The sequence below is a fragment of the Triplophysa dalaica genome, chromosome 13 (genome assembly GCF_015846415.1).
Source record: "Triplophysa dalaica isolate WHDGS20190420 chromosome 13, ASM1584641v1, whole genome shotgun sequence".
In the NCBI taxonomy this organism is placed as follows: domain Eukaryota; kingdom Metazoa; phylum Chordata; class Actinopteri; order Cypriniformes; family Nemacheilidae; genus Triplophysa; species Triplophysa dalaica.
Window position 1 is genome coordinate 13434535 of NC_079554.1, and position 15843 is coordinate 13450377.

The 15843-nt window shown below is 38.1% G+C and overlaps 1 protein-coding gene across 1 annotated transcript in view; it reads left to right on the forward strand.

Moving 5' to 3' along the window:
- dll4 (delta-like 4 (Drosophila)) overlaps positions 1-15843 on the forward strand; it is a 176107-nt gene that overhangs the window by 6410 nt on the left and 153854 nt on the right. The window contains exon 2 of the mRNA XM_056764515.1: positions 8145-8202. The gene's annotated coding sequence lies outside the window, so the exon portion shown is untranslated. The remainder of the gene's footprint in view (positions 1-8144; positions 8203-15843) is intronic.

Consider the following 15843-nt stretch of genomic DNA (forward strand, 5'->3'; position numbering starts at 1 on the left):
GACTTTCACCTTGATATTTTAGCGCGGATGTATACCAGCTTAACTGCACTGTACGGGGCGAGAACGAGATTTTTCAACTCGCGTGATTCGCGTCATTCGCGGAAGCAGAAGCAGCCTCATCATCTCATAACCAGGGCTTCATTCGCGTCCTTAGCGCAGCCTCATCATCTCATAACCAGGGCTTCATTCGCGCGATTCGCGCAGCAAGTAGGTCTATGGGCTCTTTGCATTAACATATAAATCACTCGCGCTTGACACGCCATTCGCGTTTGGTCTGAACACAACATAACGTTACTGTGAAATTACCGCATCAGACGTGACGTGCTAACATGGATGCAGCTATGAAGCAGCCGGGTTTGCTTCAGGGAATATTAATTTTTAAGAAGCTTCCCAATAGGAACATCGACAAGACTAACGTTGTTTGCACCTTGTGCAATGCGGAATTGGTTAAAAAAACACTTTCTCTCAACAGGTAGTGGTCTAGCTTAAGTTGAAACCAGTAACTTTGTATTGAGATCTAATGTATGACATATCGCTTGTTGCTCCCTCACTCTTTGTAAATCGCTTTGGATAAAAGCGTCTGCTAAATGACTAAATGTAAATGTACTGTAGGAGCTCTTCCAGCCTCAAGTACCACCTAAACGGAAATCATCCCTTAGCTAATGCGGAAGTAAACGCAAGTTCATCTTATTGAACATAATTTAATTTTCATCACCAATTATCATAGTAGAACAGCTTTCTCAAGCAGTTTGTGATGCATTTTGGAAACAGGAGATAAGCCCCTGGTCTAATGCGCCACCTGGCTTGAGAAACCCGTTCTCAAAGACTTACTTTTAGTCATTATTTGGGTAGCACACATATTCTGAATGCCTTCGGCAGAATTCAAATGAGCCATTTTAATCTAGATTAATCTAGATTAATTTTGGAATTAATCTAGATTAATCTAGATTAAAAAAATTAATCTATGCCCACCACTAGTTTTTTCGTATTTGGCTTTCGTTTGCAAGGTTTCTCTGATTTGTTAAAAAAGGAACTCAAAATGCTAGACGGATGAGAAAAACACAGAAAATCGGACCCGGTCCGAATTTTTTTTTATGACGGACGAAAATATCGGAGGCATTGTGTAATGTGATTGAAACAACGTGAGGTCAAAGTTATTTTTTAACGTGCGGAAATTTCAGATGCAAATTTCGTACTTAATGTGCAGTGGGCTTTAGAGATGAAACGGTATGAAAATTTCACATCGCGATTCTTACCAACACATTTTTCACTGTTATCGTGTTTTTTTTAACAATGTGCTGGAAATTTCCAAAGTTTTATATTGATGTGACTTGTTAAAATCACTTTTTGTTGTCATAAGCAACAAATAAATAACATTAATATTAATACTTGCACAATGGGGTCATTAGGTAAAAGATTTTCTGTTTCAAGTTGAACCCAACCTTAAGTAAATCAGACATTCATTTAAACGCAACACAAAACAGAAAATAATCTGTCATCATGTGTCGTGTGTAATAGGATGTTCTTTAGGACCCAGGAGACACCTGCAGTCTTAAAAATCATGAGTCTGTCTAAAGAAATATTAACTAAAATAGGGATGAGCATTTAAAGCAAAAATAATATTCGAAGATCGATGAGAACTATTCGAAGATTATTCGAAATTCGCACCCCATCCCCCAATTAAGCTTTAAATCCGTGAAGACACACTTTATTTATTATGGAATAGGCAATCTTACATAAAGCCATGCATTAAGATAACGCGCTCAAACATTAATATATTAACAACCGAATGACGGCACTTATTAACAGTGCGTCGATCAGCATACCGCTCATAATGCTAGAACATTTCCTTGTAAAATATGAGCATGCACATTTATACCAACTAAAAAACAGCAGTGTGGTTGATAAAGGAAAATATAATAAAGCCATAAACATTTTAGACCAGACTTAAAACGCGTTAAAACATATTAACCGAATGACGGCATTTATTAACAGTCCGGAACGATTTCATGAACTAATATCTCAAAAGGCTTCAGTTTCTATTGTCATGAAAAAATTCTCCAGTCTGGCAGTGATCGTTTTTCTATACTAACAGTAAACTCGGGCTCTACGAACACCATACGATTTTTAAAACCCTCTCCTCCGACAAAGCCGACCGGAAGCATATCCTTAGCGATCATCTTAGTAATTAAAGCTGTTATTTGCTCCGCCTGTCTGGCATCTAAATTGGTTGGTCTGACCATAAAACTAGCAACTTGCTGACCTGTGGATGGACCTGCTGGGTGCTTCGCCCTCAAATCATTTTGTATAGTAGTTGTTGATCCATGATAAACCAGCTTTGCATTGCAGAGTTTGCATTGCACTTTATTCTCATTCATTTTATTAAAGGACCCCCACACAGAACACATTTTTGACACCGTTTCAATTTATCGTATCCGTTATGCCGCGCGGGTCTACAGTGTGCGTAACTTCGTTAACAATTGTTGTGAGAAAATGTTTTCCTTTACTGTCTATTGATTATCAGCCTTTAGGTTTAAGGTGCGTCGTGTCAGCCCCACCCTTTGGTTACATGAACACGTTACGCGTGAAAACACGGCGATTTTTTTAAGATCGCACACACTATTCGAAATTCTTAAATTAAAAAACTAATCGAATATTCGAAATTCGTTAATCATCCCTAAACTAATCGTGTTTCAGCATATTTCCCCCAATATGCATATTTATGGACCAAAAGCCATGTGATCAAAAATAAACCGGAGCAGATGAGGCTGAATATGTAAGTCTCATGTCAATAACATATTTTGCACTCCTGACAATGCACTAAATGAACAAAACCGCTTTCCATAATGAACCTCTTTTATACTGTTGATAACTTTGGCTGATGCTGGACAGTATTTACCATTAGTTACGATAAGTTGGTGTTCGTCTATGGTTTAATGATTACCGTTGGATGTTTGTATTGTAGTTAATCATTAAAACGGAAAACGGTTATCGTTACATCCCCAGACTCTGGTAAGAATAGGATAAATGTAATCTTTTAAGCCATTAATGGCTTATATATAGGTGTGGTATAGTGCTTACAGGGATAATTTATCCCCCCCAACATTCTGAACATTTACTTACTTTCTTGTCATTTCAAACCTGTAGGACTTTCTTTCTTCTGCACACAAAAGAAGATATTTTGTAGAATGTTGGTAACTGAACAATGGAGAACCCATTGGTTTTGTGTCCATATGTTTGAAGTGAATGGGTCCCGAAAATCTTCAAAATATCGTCTTTTGTGTTCTGCGGAAGTCAGTGGTTTCAAAGGTTTGAAATGACGAGAGGGTGAGTAAATGATGACAAAATTGTGGGGTAGAAGTAACACACCTTTGATACTTTGGGATGTTTTATAAGCAGGTGTATGCTGACCTTCTATGGTGTGAAATTGAATTCCAGTGGCTATGAATGTATGCCAATACAATTTTTTTTATTCTAGAGGTAATATTGACCTCTTATGGCTGGATCATCAGGTTCTGATGGTTGACTGCATGCCCTGCAATAAAGCACCTTGATAATCCGTCACTAATGTGGCACCAGGCCATCGGCTGTTTACCCCACATTTTGCCGAAGTTATTCAGCAACCCATCTATCACCTTGGTAAGATGCTGTTCACCCTGGGGAGTGAGTTTAGATTTACCGCTACACACTGATACATGTGGACTTTGTATGTGTGCATCCAGGTATTTCTGAGAGAAAGGTTATGTATTTCTAAGCTCCTAGTAAAAAACTAGGTTTTCTCTGGCATTGTATGTGAGACTGTGCAGAGTAAAGTTGGAAATCACTGTAATAGTACAAATGACTTCCCTTAAGGATGTACAAACTCATCCATTATGCTTTAGAGTGTACAAAAGCTATTGCTGTTTCCAAGTAACTTGCTGTTTCCAAGTAACTTAGGACATTCTCTATCACAAGCCATTTATCTTGTAGTATAATACCAACATTATGCTTTCGGTGTTAGGAGGTGCCAAATGTAGTGAACACCTTGATCCAATTTCAATCCCGGCTGTTTTGTCCTCATGGGATTTTTAATGTTTACTAACATAAAAAAAGTCTGTCTTTAATTGTTTGTCTTATCCTCCCAGTGAGATCATTTCTTTCTTCTTCCTTTGGCCAGCAAGCGGTGGGGCTCTGAATCAGCCATGCTGAGATCAATAGAGAGGCGGGAGGAGAAAATTACTTCCCTCTCCTGCTGGAACGTAGATTGGCTTTTCACATCTTCATTTTGGGCTGTGCAGTGCAGTTTGGTTTCAGTAGCTGGCAGTGTTGGTAGGCGACACAGGATCTGATTCGTGTGGATGAATGACACATTTCAGTGGGAGTAATTTATGCTGGAGAAAGGATAGGTTGGACTACACTTTTGGGGGAAAGTCTTTTGTGGACGTGGTAGCTATCAGGCAGACCTGCTAGTTTGGGAGAGTGTCAAGACATCTTTGGAATAAAAGAGAGAGCTGGTTGGCAAAGCTTGATCTAAAGCGGGGTACTTTGCTCATAATAAGCAGGGATAAAAGCAAAGATTGGTGCTGTTTTGTGCATCAGCCCGAAACCAAAAAATGCATTCTGCTATTGACGGCAGTTCCTGGTTGTTCTTCAGGATCTGGCCTCTATCTTTGATAAGTCACATTCAGACAAATCTACTGTTGGTTTCTCAACATGCTTCAATTGGCCTTTTCCCAGGGGACAATTTTGTCATCGTTTTTACTGATGAGTTTACCTCACTTGGTATAGGAGGCAGGAAGTGGCTGATTTTTGTTGTCTTAATGCTATTCAGAGCTTTGCACATTCTGCATTGCTGACAGCAGCCCCGATGGGACTGGTATATACCACCAGCACAGTTTTGAGATGGCAGCGGGTCTGGTGAGAATTTAACAGCCCCACAGTTAATCATAATATATTGCCATGATAATTACATTTTAATGTTAGCCCGGCACTAATTGTCCCCTGAGGTTTGGCCAGAGGAACAACAGGGACTGAATAGAGAGAATCCAAGTACACACGTGGTTAGTCGTATTTTAGAACATAAGGATTTGACATTATAAGTGTTTCCTTTGATCTCGAAAAGCATTGATGAGCGCTCTATTAAAAAGAGTTTCTCCGTGTCTCGGAGGCTCTGACCTCAATTTCCAGAAGACGCACTGATAAGCGGGTTAAAGCACAAACCTTTCCACATACGCTCAGCTCTGGATAAACCCAAACTAATGAAACCCACGGGATCATGTTCCCTGTAGATCTTATTGCGGAAAGTGTTCCTGAAGGAATTGTTTGTTAGACATTTCTGGTTGAACACCATATGCCTCATTCTGCAGACTGTAGGTTAAATTAAGGATATATCCACTCTTCCTGGCCCGTTTCAATAAATTGACCGAAATGACTCTCACAGGTATACGTCTCCAGTCATAACCTATTCCTTGTTGCTTTATTATGTGTCTTCACTCTGATGCTTCCCTATTGTTCACAATAGAAACTGTAGTCTTAGATGAGTGAACCAGCAGCAGTTTAGAAGCACGTCAAATCTTAGTTAAAACCTTAGTGATTAGTTCTTATTAGTGCTCATTCTGCAAACAAATTGTAGTATTTGTAACACTTATCACACTGTTTGAATGTGGAAATAATAAAGCAAATCTTTGTTACCTTTAAAGGTGTGTACACATTTGGAGGCTTCAGGGCCCTTACTGTGTCCTCTGTTTTTTTTTTGTATGGCTTGTACGCAGTATTTCTATTTCATCTTGCATCCTTCATCTTGCATGCAGAATAGATTCAAAGATTCAAAGACTTAAAGATTTTGTGAGCCTTGATACGCTTAACCCTAAACAGGAAGCAGGGCTCTGTGACAGCCGTTTATGTATAAAGCACTTATTAAGACCCTATCTAGCATGATTTACTGATGACAAATGGGTACATTATCATAAAATGTTTTACTGATGAAGACACTTGGGGTTTGTTCTGGTAGCAAAGCCATTGGTGAGATCCAGTCTTAAGGGTATTTTTTTCTCTTGTTTTAAAGCATGTTTTTTTAAGTGCATATAATGTGTTCATAATTATTATAGGCATAATTGGCGGGTGGGACATGTCCCCACCACTTTTGGGAAGAAATTAAGAAATGCTTGCCGAAGGTGTGCATTGTTTAGGGGCAGTTATATTTGCTGAAGACAGAGAGCCGCGACTCCGGTTACGCCGCCATAAAATGTGTGCATCATCATTGTCATTATAAACTGTTTTTAAGTGTAGTGCAACGCAACAACCAAGTGACCTTCCCCAAATGAAAGTTGGGGAACTACATACTGTGAGACTTGGAGTCAAAAAGCAGAGTAGCCAATGCACGAGTGCCTAGTATATATCACAAATAATATTTATTACAGAAACAATTAATTAAAGTATTGATTTTTGTCGTCTTTGTCACGACCACTTTTTAAAATATAGTTATGCCACTCATGATTATCCATTTTTTTGTTTGTTTCTGGTGAGCATGCCTGCTTTGTAAAACAAGGAGAACTCAAGAAAATCAAGGACATGATGAAATGGCAGTTTCTTTAGAAGGCTCCTTTATGGATGTGTGGAAGACCTGTGCTTGCTTTTGTGTTAGGTGGCCATGGATCATCACTATAAAACTGAAGTTATTACTTCAGACCTCTGTGCCTTTCCTGCTACCTTAACATCCTGCTAAAATAAACCACTGGGGCTATAAAAGCAGGAAACAGTTAAGGCACTTTACAGTGGCCGCATGCAGCGCCTGTAAATCTAGTGGCAGTCGTTACGTCTTTGAGCCTGCTGTGACTGCATCAAATGAGAGATTTATACTGTGATAATGACAACTTTGGTATGGAAATGTTAAGTAGTTGATGGAAGCCCACATAGATCCACTTTTGAGTCTGACATCATACAAGAGACCTCATTCGTGAGACCCCCATATATGCTTGTTAGGAGGTAGCAATCGTAACGTGTTTCCATGGCTGATGGTATGTCTTAATGTTTTGGTTGTTTTGCTTCCAATTCCTGAAGATTTTGCTGTGATTTTTCTAAGCCTCTGTATGTTATTGCGTTAATGTGAATGTATTTTCTATGTGATATAAGATAGATTACAGTTTGTAATTTGGCGCTTGGGTGAATCTGCAGATTTTGGATAGTTGGAGTTAAAGGATGATGACTATGCTGGCATGTAACGATTCACTCTGCTCACTAACTATATTGCAATTTAAAAATGAATTCCAAATCAAATGAGACAAATTAGAAATGAACAAGTGCCTTCTATTATTTCTCAAATGCTGAACATTTCTTTGTATAATAAAAAAATATATTGTCAAATCACAGAACTAAATTGCAATTTAAAATGGCAGCATGTATCCACATTTTCCAAGTTTGCAGTAAACACAGCTCCCCCTGCTGATCAAAACCTGTATCGCAATTAATTTAACATTCCAACCGACTTGAATCCTCAAATATTATAATCGATTTGGCTTATGATTAATATTTAAATCAGCTCTGTATGGCAGAGTTTGGCAGTTACCATACCATAGCATTCAGACAAAACAGTGGAAACAAAGTGTGCATAATGATGTTCATTAAAGATAATCAAAATATTTTAGACGGCTGTATATTTTTAGCACGGGCATCTGAAGCACATGTATTTTGCAGTGTAAAAACAACATTCACTCACCAACAGCTAAAATGTGAAGTGAGTAAGACACATAACTATTGTAATTTTGACACTATAGCAACAGAGGTTCAATCCACCTTTCCCATGTCTACATTTTCACATCTCATAATAAATCATGCAGGCCTTTATTTTCAACAAAATGAAGAAACTCTTTAAAAATACCTTACAGGTGTTAAATAATAAATTGTATAGTAAGGGGTAGTAGTGAGGTCTTTAATGTCTACATATGCCTATAATATTTTTTTATTTTAACAGTCACATAACAATCTCACATAACAATCTGGCCAAAGCCAGATGTATAAATATTGCAAGATGAACAATGTTTGTTACGTTATCTGTGAATAAATAAATAAAAATTACTCCACGTGCCAGGGTTGCGCAGTTGCAGTTCATTGCACTATATATTTGCTCGTCTTTTTGCATTAACCGTGTTTTCATTTGCATGTCACAGATTTTGCACTGCTTCAACCTTGCTGCTACTTACGCAATAAACTGCACTGCGAAAAAAGGTAAGACGTGTTTTATATTTGATTCTATTTGCTGTTAATTTCACTTAATGTTTTGTGTATACATTAGACTCGTAACTCGATTAACGTTGTTGTTGGTGGTTATGAGAACGTCTGGCTGTGGTTTGAAGCAATTGTCACACACAGTATAAATGACAGAAAGGTTGGTTTAGTCACGTAGATATTTTGTTGGAGTCGCCCTTTTGCTGCAGTATTAGAGCTTTAAAAAGTAAATTTTAATGATATGTTTCATGGATTCTTGTACACGTTTTGTTAAGATATGTGGTATAATTTATGGTTCCGTTACTTTGGAATGTTGTTGTATGGCCAGAGAAAATTTTGCCATACCCTGGGTTTTGGTGAAACGCCGCCACTGCCTATTACCAACTTATTTGGGTATTTTTGTCCTTTATAGCTTTAGCTATGTTTGTACCAAAATGGATGTAATATATATATTATATTTAATTGATAATCTATGTGTATGCACATTAATGTTGATTCTTTATTTCTTTATTCTCGACACCAGACGTGACCGGCACGACACGACCAAAGACGCTAGAAATGAATTGGATTATAATTTTAAATTGTGTCCACACTGGATGCGGCGTGACGCGACAAACCGCACTTGTCACGTCTGGTGTATAGACACAATGTTACTATTTGACCTGAGGACTCAAGAGAGAAAATTTCTTAAGGCGGTTAACAAAGTGGTGCAGTCATGGCATAGCTTTGAAGGCCACATCTCAGAAACCAGTTTTCCATCAGCACTTCGTGTTCCCTCATCCTGAAGTGAATGGATTTTGGTTTAAATGCTTGAAAAAGGTCTGTGGTTAACACAAGCTCAGTATATGTTCCTGTTTCGTTCTACAACAGCATTTTTCAAATACTAGAATTCGTGTTCAGATACACACTTATCTGATTCCCCATGCATCTGCACTGCACAACGTGTGAAATTATGTTCATGTTTTTAGAATGTACATATTAATCTGGATGTTGCAAATTCAATGTGAAAACATGACGTGCCTGAGACCTATTTAGTTATTCATTTAAATTTTTTGATAAGAGAATCAAAACACGCTGAAAATACGGGACAGCTTGGGGCCAGATAAGATAATTTAAAAACAAAAATACACAAGACAAAATGAATGTAATTGAGGTTGCATAAATGAATGTCATTTAAGCAAAATATTTATTGAATTTATTATAATTTTTTTTAAATAATCTGTTCATAACAGAGCCTTTTAGAAGGCCGCTGTCAGCGCTGCGAGGGACGTTCACAGAGAAAATAACAAGGAGAAGAAAACAATGGCAGTTTCCATCTTTCTCATGCCCTGATTAATTAGTTTGAAGTTATCCATGAAAGTAAGACAATGATAAGGCAAGGAACAAATTAAAGCCTATTACAGCTCTCTCCCTCATTGCATACAGATGTAAATTTGTGGAAAGCTTAAAGCATTTTTCTGCCTCGATTTGTTTACTGTTCATTTATTTTATGTCAGGCTAGTGGCATACAGCAAATCTTGGAGGCACCCTGAGGAAACCATGAGATGGAGCCCTGCATGAAATTGGGGATGTCGCAGTTAAACATTTGTATCAGGGGATAAAACCTTATCAGCAAATACTTAACTGTGACATAAATGAGAGAGATGCAACTTTATACTTACAGACAGATGTTCAGATTGCTGTTAGTCTTGCTTGTATCTTTATCCTGCCACTCTGCTATACCAATCATCGTCTGTTATTTTCGGTCTGCTGTGCATCAGTAATCAATATTTGTGCATGACACATTGTGATTCATGTGTGAATACATTCATGCGTCCTCTGTGTGGCATTAAACACTCTGTGTAAACATGTTATTTTTGCCGCTTTGAAGCTTCGCTTCTATGTTGAGCGGAATCGCTCTAGATAGGCAAATGTATTCATAATATAATTGGCTCATAGAGACCCCCCACATAGGGCTGAGCTAACCCCCCCAGACAGCCCACCGCCACGGGGGCTTCAGCAATGTTCCTGTCAGCCAGTATATCACCTCCTTTTTTACAGATGCTGTCATCGCTTTCTTTTTATCAGCTGTCTTCAAAACACCAGGGTCACGGCCTTTTCAAATTCAACAAACACAAACTCCATTTCTGAACGTTACAGTCGTTCCAAGCGTAGAAACACGAGAGCATGAAACTCATCTCTTTGTCAGCCGCTGCACACCACTCAGTCTTGCTTCTGCTGCAGCTCAATCGATAGGATTCACCTTTTGTCACGCCGTCACCTTCTGACCCCACGTAAAGTGTTTCTCTATAAATACCCTGACAGCTGGCTGGTGCACTCTAATTAAGAATTGATCAGGCTGCGATTATCTCACAGGGTCTCTTTGGATTCCCACCTGAGCCATTTGGTTTTTCAATACCTACATTCAGATCCGGAAGGGGTTGATGCGGATTAAAAGAAGCCTAAAAAAAAAGTGATGGCTAGTAAGACCTCCAGGTCAACACTGCAATAAACATTATCATGCAAATAATAAGACTGTTGTCATTGAGTGGAGTCATAAAGCAATGGACCCGTCCTTCTTTTGTTACCGTAATTGCCCATGTTTGAATTGAGCGTGTTCTTTCATAGGTTTTTGACCAGTTTCCTTGTATTCTTTGAAAGGGACGTGTCAGGTGAGATTGATTTGTTGCTCGTTGACATGGCATAAACCTGGTTCCGGTATAGAGGTGTCGAGAAAGCTTTCAGAGAGCTCGCCACACCATTGGATTCGGCTGTCATGGCGGTAATTGACTGTCAATTGCAAACTCAAATACACCACATAAGTCTGTGGGGTCTGTTAGATCTTGTTACTCCAGTCACATTTGGTGGCAAAATGTCACAGTTCAATTTCTTTATATCTATTTCTCTCTCTATCCTGGAATTAACACACCTCGCTTCGATTAGTCACCTCTCCAAAGGTTAATTACTTGGCTGGATTAGGAGGAGGACATCTCGCCACCTCCCTCAATAAAGAAAAATGTGAGGTCTACTGACTAATCCTGTTAAGACATATTACATTTCACATCACTTATTACAGTCATGGATTATGAGGTGATCTCACCGCCTCCCTCAGTAAAGGAAAACGCGAGGTCCACTTACTTTTCCCGTTAGGACATGTTAGGTTTCACATCACTTATATTCATGCATTGTTTCACATTCGTATTGTATTTGAGAAAAAAACACATTTGTAAAAAAGCCAAATGATCAATTCAAGGGGAAGGCTTCCATTAAAAGTGTAGTATTTTCTATAGGATCGTGGGTAGAGGGAACCTTGGGGTTGTTAGAAGTAACACCGGAGTAGAATGTTAGAAGTAGAAATAATGAAATGGAGGGATTGAAAGAGCCAAAGATAGATATATCATTTCAAGAGCATGGCGAAGAAGCAGATAGAGGGAAAGCCTCATTAGAGTGTCTGGGAAACTTGCACACAATTTTGTGTCTCTGGAAAGGACACAGATGAGAGTGCTTCTTTTAATGACCAGCTTCTGTGATTTTAGGCTTGGAGAGAGCTAATAGGTTGAGAACTGCACCACCAGGTGAGCTCTTTCCATAAAGTGTTAATTTCATGTTTCATTTGCATTGCGGTGCAGTGATCATAATTTGCTTATTCTTTATTTTTTGCCATTTAACAAATGAAAATTATGAAAAATAAGATTCGCCCATTTAACCCTTTTATGCATGAACTACGTGAGAAATAGTTTCCTTTGCGTTGTTATTGCTCTTAGGGCATTTTTACTGCACATTTTTGGACATTAAGGAGGTGACATGTAGTGTGTATGTATTGGCTGATGCAATAGCGTCCCTTGTATAGTGATTTATGTGCAACTGTGCCATCCAAACTCATGCAGATTAAAGAAATGCCTTTTTGATAGCTGTCCATTTAACCTCTTTGCACGAAAGAGTTTAAGAGTGCTATCTGGTATCTGATAAAGATGTTTAAAAAAAACCTAAAAATGATCTGTCACATTTTATCTTTTATGTTTAGCGAACACACATGTCTGGCCCAGTTAACTTCTGGTTTGTGTTTGTTTATAATTTACAATACATTTTACAAAAAAATCTATTTAATTTCTATTCATGCTCATTTATATATTCTTGTATAATAATTATATTAAATTAATTAAAACTACTCTCCAGTCATATATTCTTTGTGGACAATTGGGTCATATAACGTTTGTTTATGTCGTTGCTGCTGAAACCATTTAAAGACATCGTCCTTTTATACTGTTTAGGTCTGACTCTATCTTTTCTTTCAGTTTCATCTTGCTCATTCTTTAAATGTAGGTTTTAGTTTTGAGTTTGAATTTTAAATCATATTTTAATCATTTTCAGAATTTTAATCATATTTGAAAGACAAATTTACACATGAAAACGAGAGTCATTGTTATTGACAGTGAGCTACTGACCAATAGCAAACCTGAATGCTCTGGAGCGCACTGTTAATAGAAATGTTTGCTGGTCCATATCAGTAGATGATGACTCATTGTTTAGTTTGATTGGTAAACTGTGCTTACATGGGATAAAATTAATGCTGCCAATATGTTGATACTTATTAATTGTTAATTGATTGGTTTGGTATTTGTGTGAAATGCTAGCTTTTGGTAGGTATATTGATGTTTCTGGCTATTTTCTGATGCTTTATTTTCTTAGTCTGGTTCAGGGGGTTCAGCTTCGTTCTATTCCTTTGTAATGTATTAGTCATATTTTATTGATTCTTCAGGTGACTTTTTTATTTTAATTAAGGCAAGATTCTCACATCAGAATACCAGAACTTTCTGTACTGTTTACATGAACAACTTTGGCCAGATCCATGGGTTCCTGAGCGTGCCATTTGGACAAATGCAAACAAGGGACATTTTGCATTCCGGTCTTCTTGTGTGCCACCGCATGTGGTGTATCTTTCTCTTTCTTCCAGTTTTTTCCTCTTCCCTTTTCATAAGATTTAAAGTCAATACAAATCCTTATAGATATAGCAGGGCCACATTACGGCTTTAGGAGATATGAATCTGGATCTTTCATGGCTGTCTCTCTCAGGAAATGTGCATAGCGGAGTGAAGAAAAGGATGGAGAAAAAAGGTGCGAGAACAATAGCTTCTAGTGCCTCGCCTTCATTTTTTCCCTTTTCAGTGTAAACAATGAGACAAGGACAGCTTTTCACCACAGCTCAGTGAGAGATGAAAATGTGCTGTTTTTCCGCACTGTCCTTCATGCATTATTTCTGTTCCTGGTATAAACGCTCCCTTTCTAATGAAATGGATGCTGTAGGTGGCTTCATTTATCACTGTGAATGTTTTCAATTTTAAATGATCTAATCAAAAAGCTATTATGAGATTTTATGAATATGAAGTAATGTTCTAATTGATTATTATGGAACATTGTATTGAATGACAATAAATGTCATGTGAAAGTGCAGGATGGGGTCGCCAAAGTTTTGATAAATTTTACCTCTCAGTGCTAAATCAATATTAAAAGGGACGGTTTATCCCAGAAATTCAATAGCCTTTATTTTACTCACCCTAAGGTCGTCCCAGGTTTATATGACCTTCTTTTTTAAGCGGGCCACAATTGGCTTTTTCCCAACCTGGTAATGGTGGTGAATAGCAGCCATGTTTTTGAAGCTCAAAAAAAGCACATGTATTCGTCATAAAAATAGTCCATGTGAGTCCAGGGATTAGTACAAGTCCTTCTGAAGCAGAACGAGGGGTTTTTGTAAATATTTATATAAAAAAAATATTAACTATAATCTGTGGCTTCCGGCAACTGCAGTATGTGTGTTCACGAGAGAGAGTTAAGTTCTGGCTGAAATCTGACCCCTGACCCAATGTATGACGTCTTTGATATAAAAATCCCCTGACATTTCAAAAATATATGTCTAGTTTTCGACTTTTAATTTCATAAGAATAATATGTTTGATATATATTGCGCATTTCCCAACGCAGCAAGGATGCTTTTTTATTTTTGAGCGGTGTTTACTTTTGCTCTATCCTCTGTGCTTCTTCATTCGTTTATTTTCACCTGAGCTTAGCTATAAATGCGGCTTACGGCTCGCATCATACGTTGCTTTACCCAGCATGATCCCAGCCATCATTCGAGTACCTTAAGTGCACTTCTTTTCGGAACTTTTGAGTGTAAACACACTACTAACATTACATAATGGCATAGAATAGTGCATAAGTACAGTAGGCTATGCAATTTGGAATGCGCCAAACATGCGCCAAACATAAATTAATATATAGGTATTATCAGTTAAGACTACATTTTAAAAGTTTGTAACATCATGATTGTTTTGTTTTATGTCTTAATGTCTCAAACTGTTGAATAAAGACAAAAATATTGGGAAAATACTTAGATAAACAAAAACTGCTCAAAACTTGGGTTTTCAAAAATATGTCATACAACACTAAATCCATCAAAAACTGTGGCACCGTCAACTTATTTTTCAAGGTAAATTATAAACTGCATTGGCTCTCTGTGTGCGTTTGGCAAGCATTCTTAGCCAAAGCGACTTAAAGTTGAGCTACAGGAATCCTATTGAGTTATCCCTCAAAACGATAGGCTATCTTGTTATTTCCATCTCTCATTTGCATAAATGTAGCATTTCTTACTTTTTGATGGTGGCTTTGTGGGGACTCAAATGTCTTTGTTTTGGTACGTAACAATATTTTTTAAAGGATGCTCAAAATATATTAAAAACAGCTGCTGGGCATTTTCTGTGGTAAGACTTATTACAAGACTATTTATAATAATCTCAGCTAAGTGGTCCTGTTTCCTTCAGGCGTAAAAGGCTGAGTTCCAGAGGCTGAGTGCCCGAGGGGCCACTCTCATCATTAGAGCACTGTGGGAACTGACAACACTTAGGTCAGTCTCTAGGGTTGCACTGGAAGTCTCAAACGAACAACTAGTCATCCACAGCTGTCACTGGTGCACATCTCACTCCCGGAGGATTGACCCCGCTATGGGCCAAAGGATTGGAACAGTTAATGCGTACGCAAATTCTCTTCACATACCTACAGGACTTAAATCAACTCGGAGTGTTGTTTTACTTGACTGGTTAATGTTTCAGCAATGGAAATGGCATTCCGTCATTTCCATACTCCAGCTGATTACAATTTCATGAAGACCTGAAATTGAAAAACCTACTCTGGATGCCGTGTGTGCAAATGCATCGCAAAGATGCACCTCCTGCCTAAAGCGTACAAATGAAGCTTGTGGTCCAACCGCAAAAGCTTAAAGGGGTTGGAAAAAAGTTGAAAAACGAATGTTGGTACAAAGAAATAAAGCAATCCCAATTTATGCACATAATCATAAGAGGTATAACAAACACAACTATGCTTTGGGGAAATATGCGGAGCTATTTGCATAGTTTCATATTGAGCAGATATGAACAGCGCAGCAGATTGACCTGAGTGGGAGTGGAAGTTTCACTCTCCCGCACCCACACTCCTCATGTTTCAGATTTCCCCGTCACTTTTAGCAGCTCTGATTGCTAGGAGGAACCCTGAAGGTGTCTAAGAAAATGCTGTTCAGGAGAAGGATCTACTTCTAAACCCATCTACCACTGCTCAATTCTTCTGGCACAATTGGCTATTCACTTCACTTTCAAGTTACTTTCGAAAAAAGTAA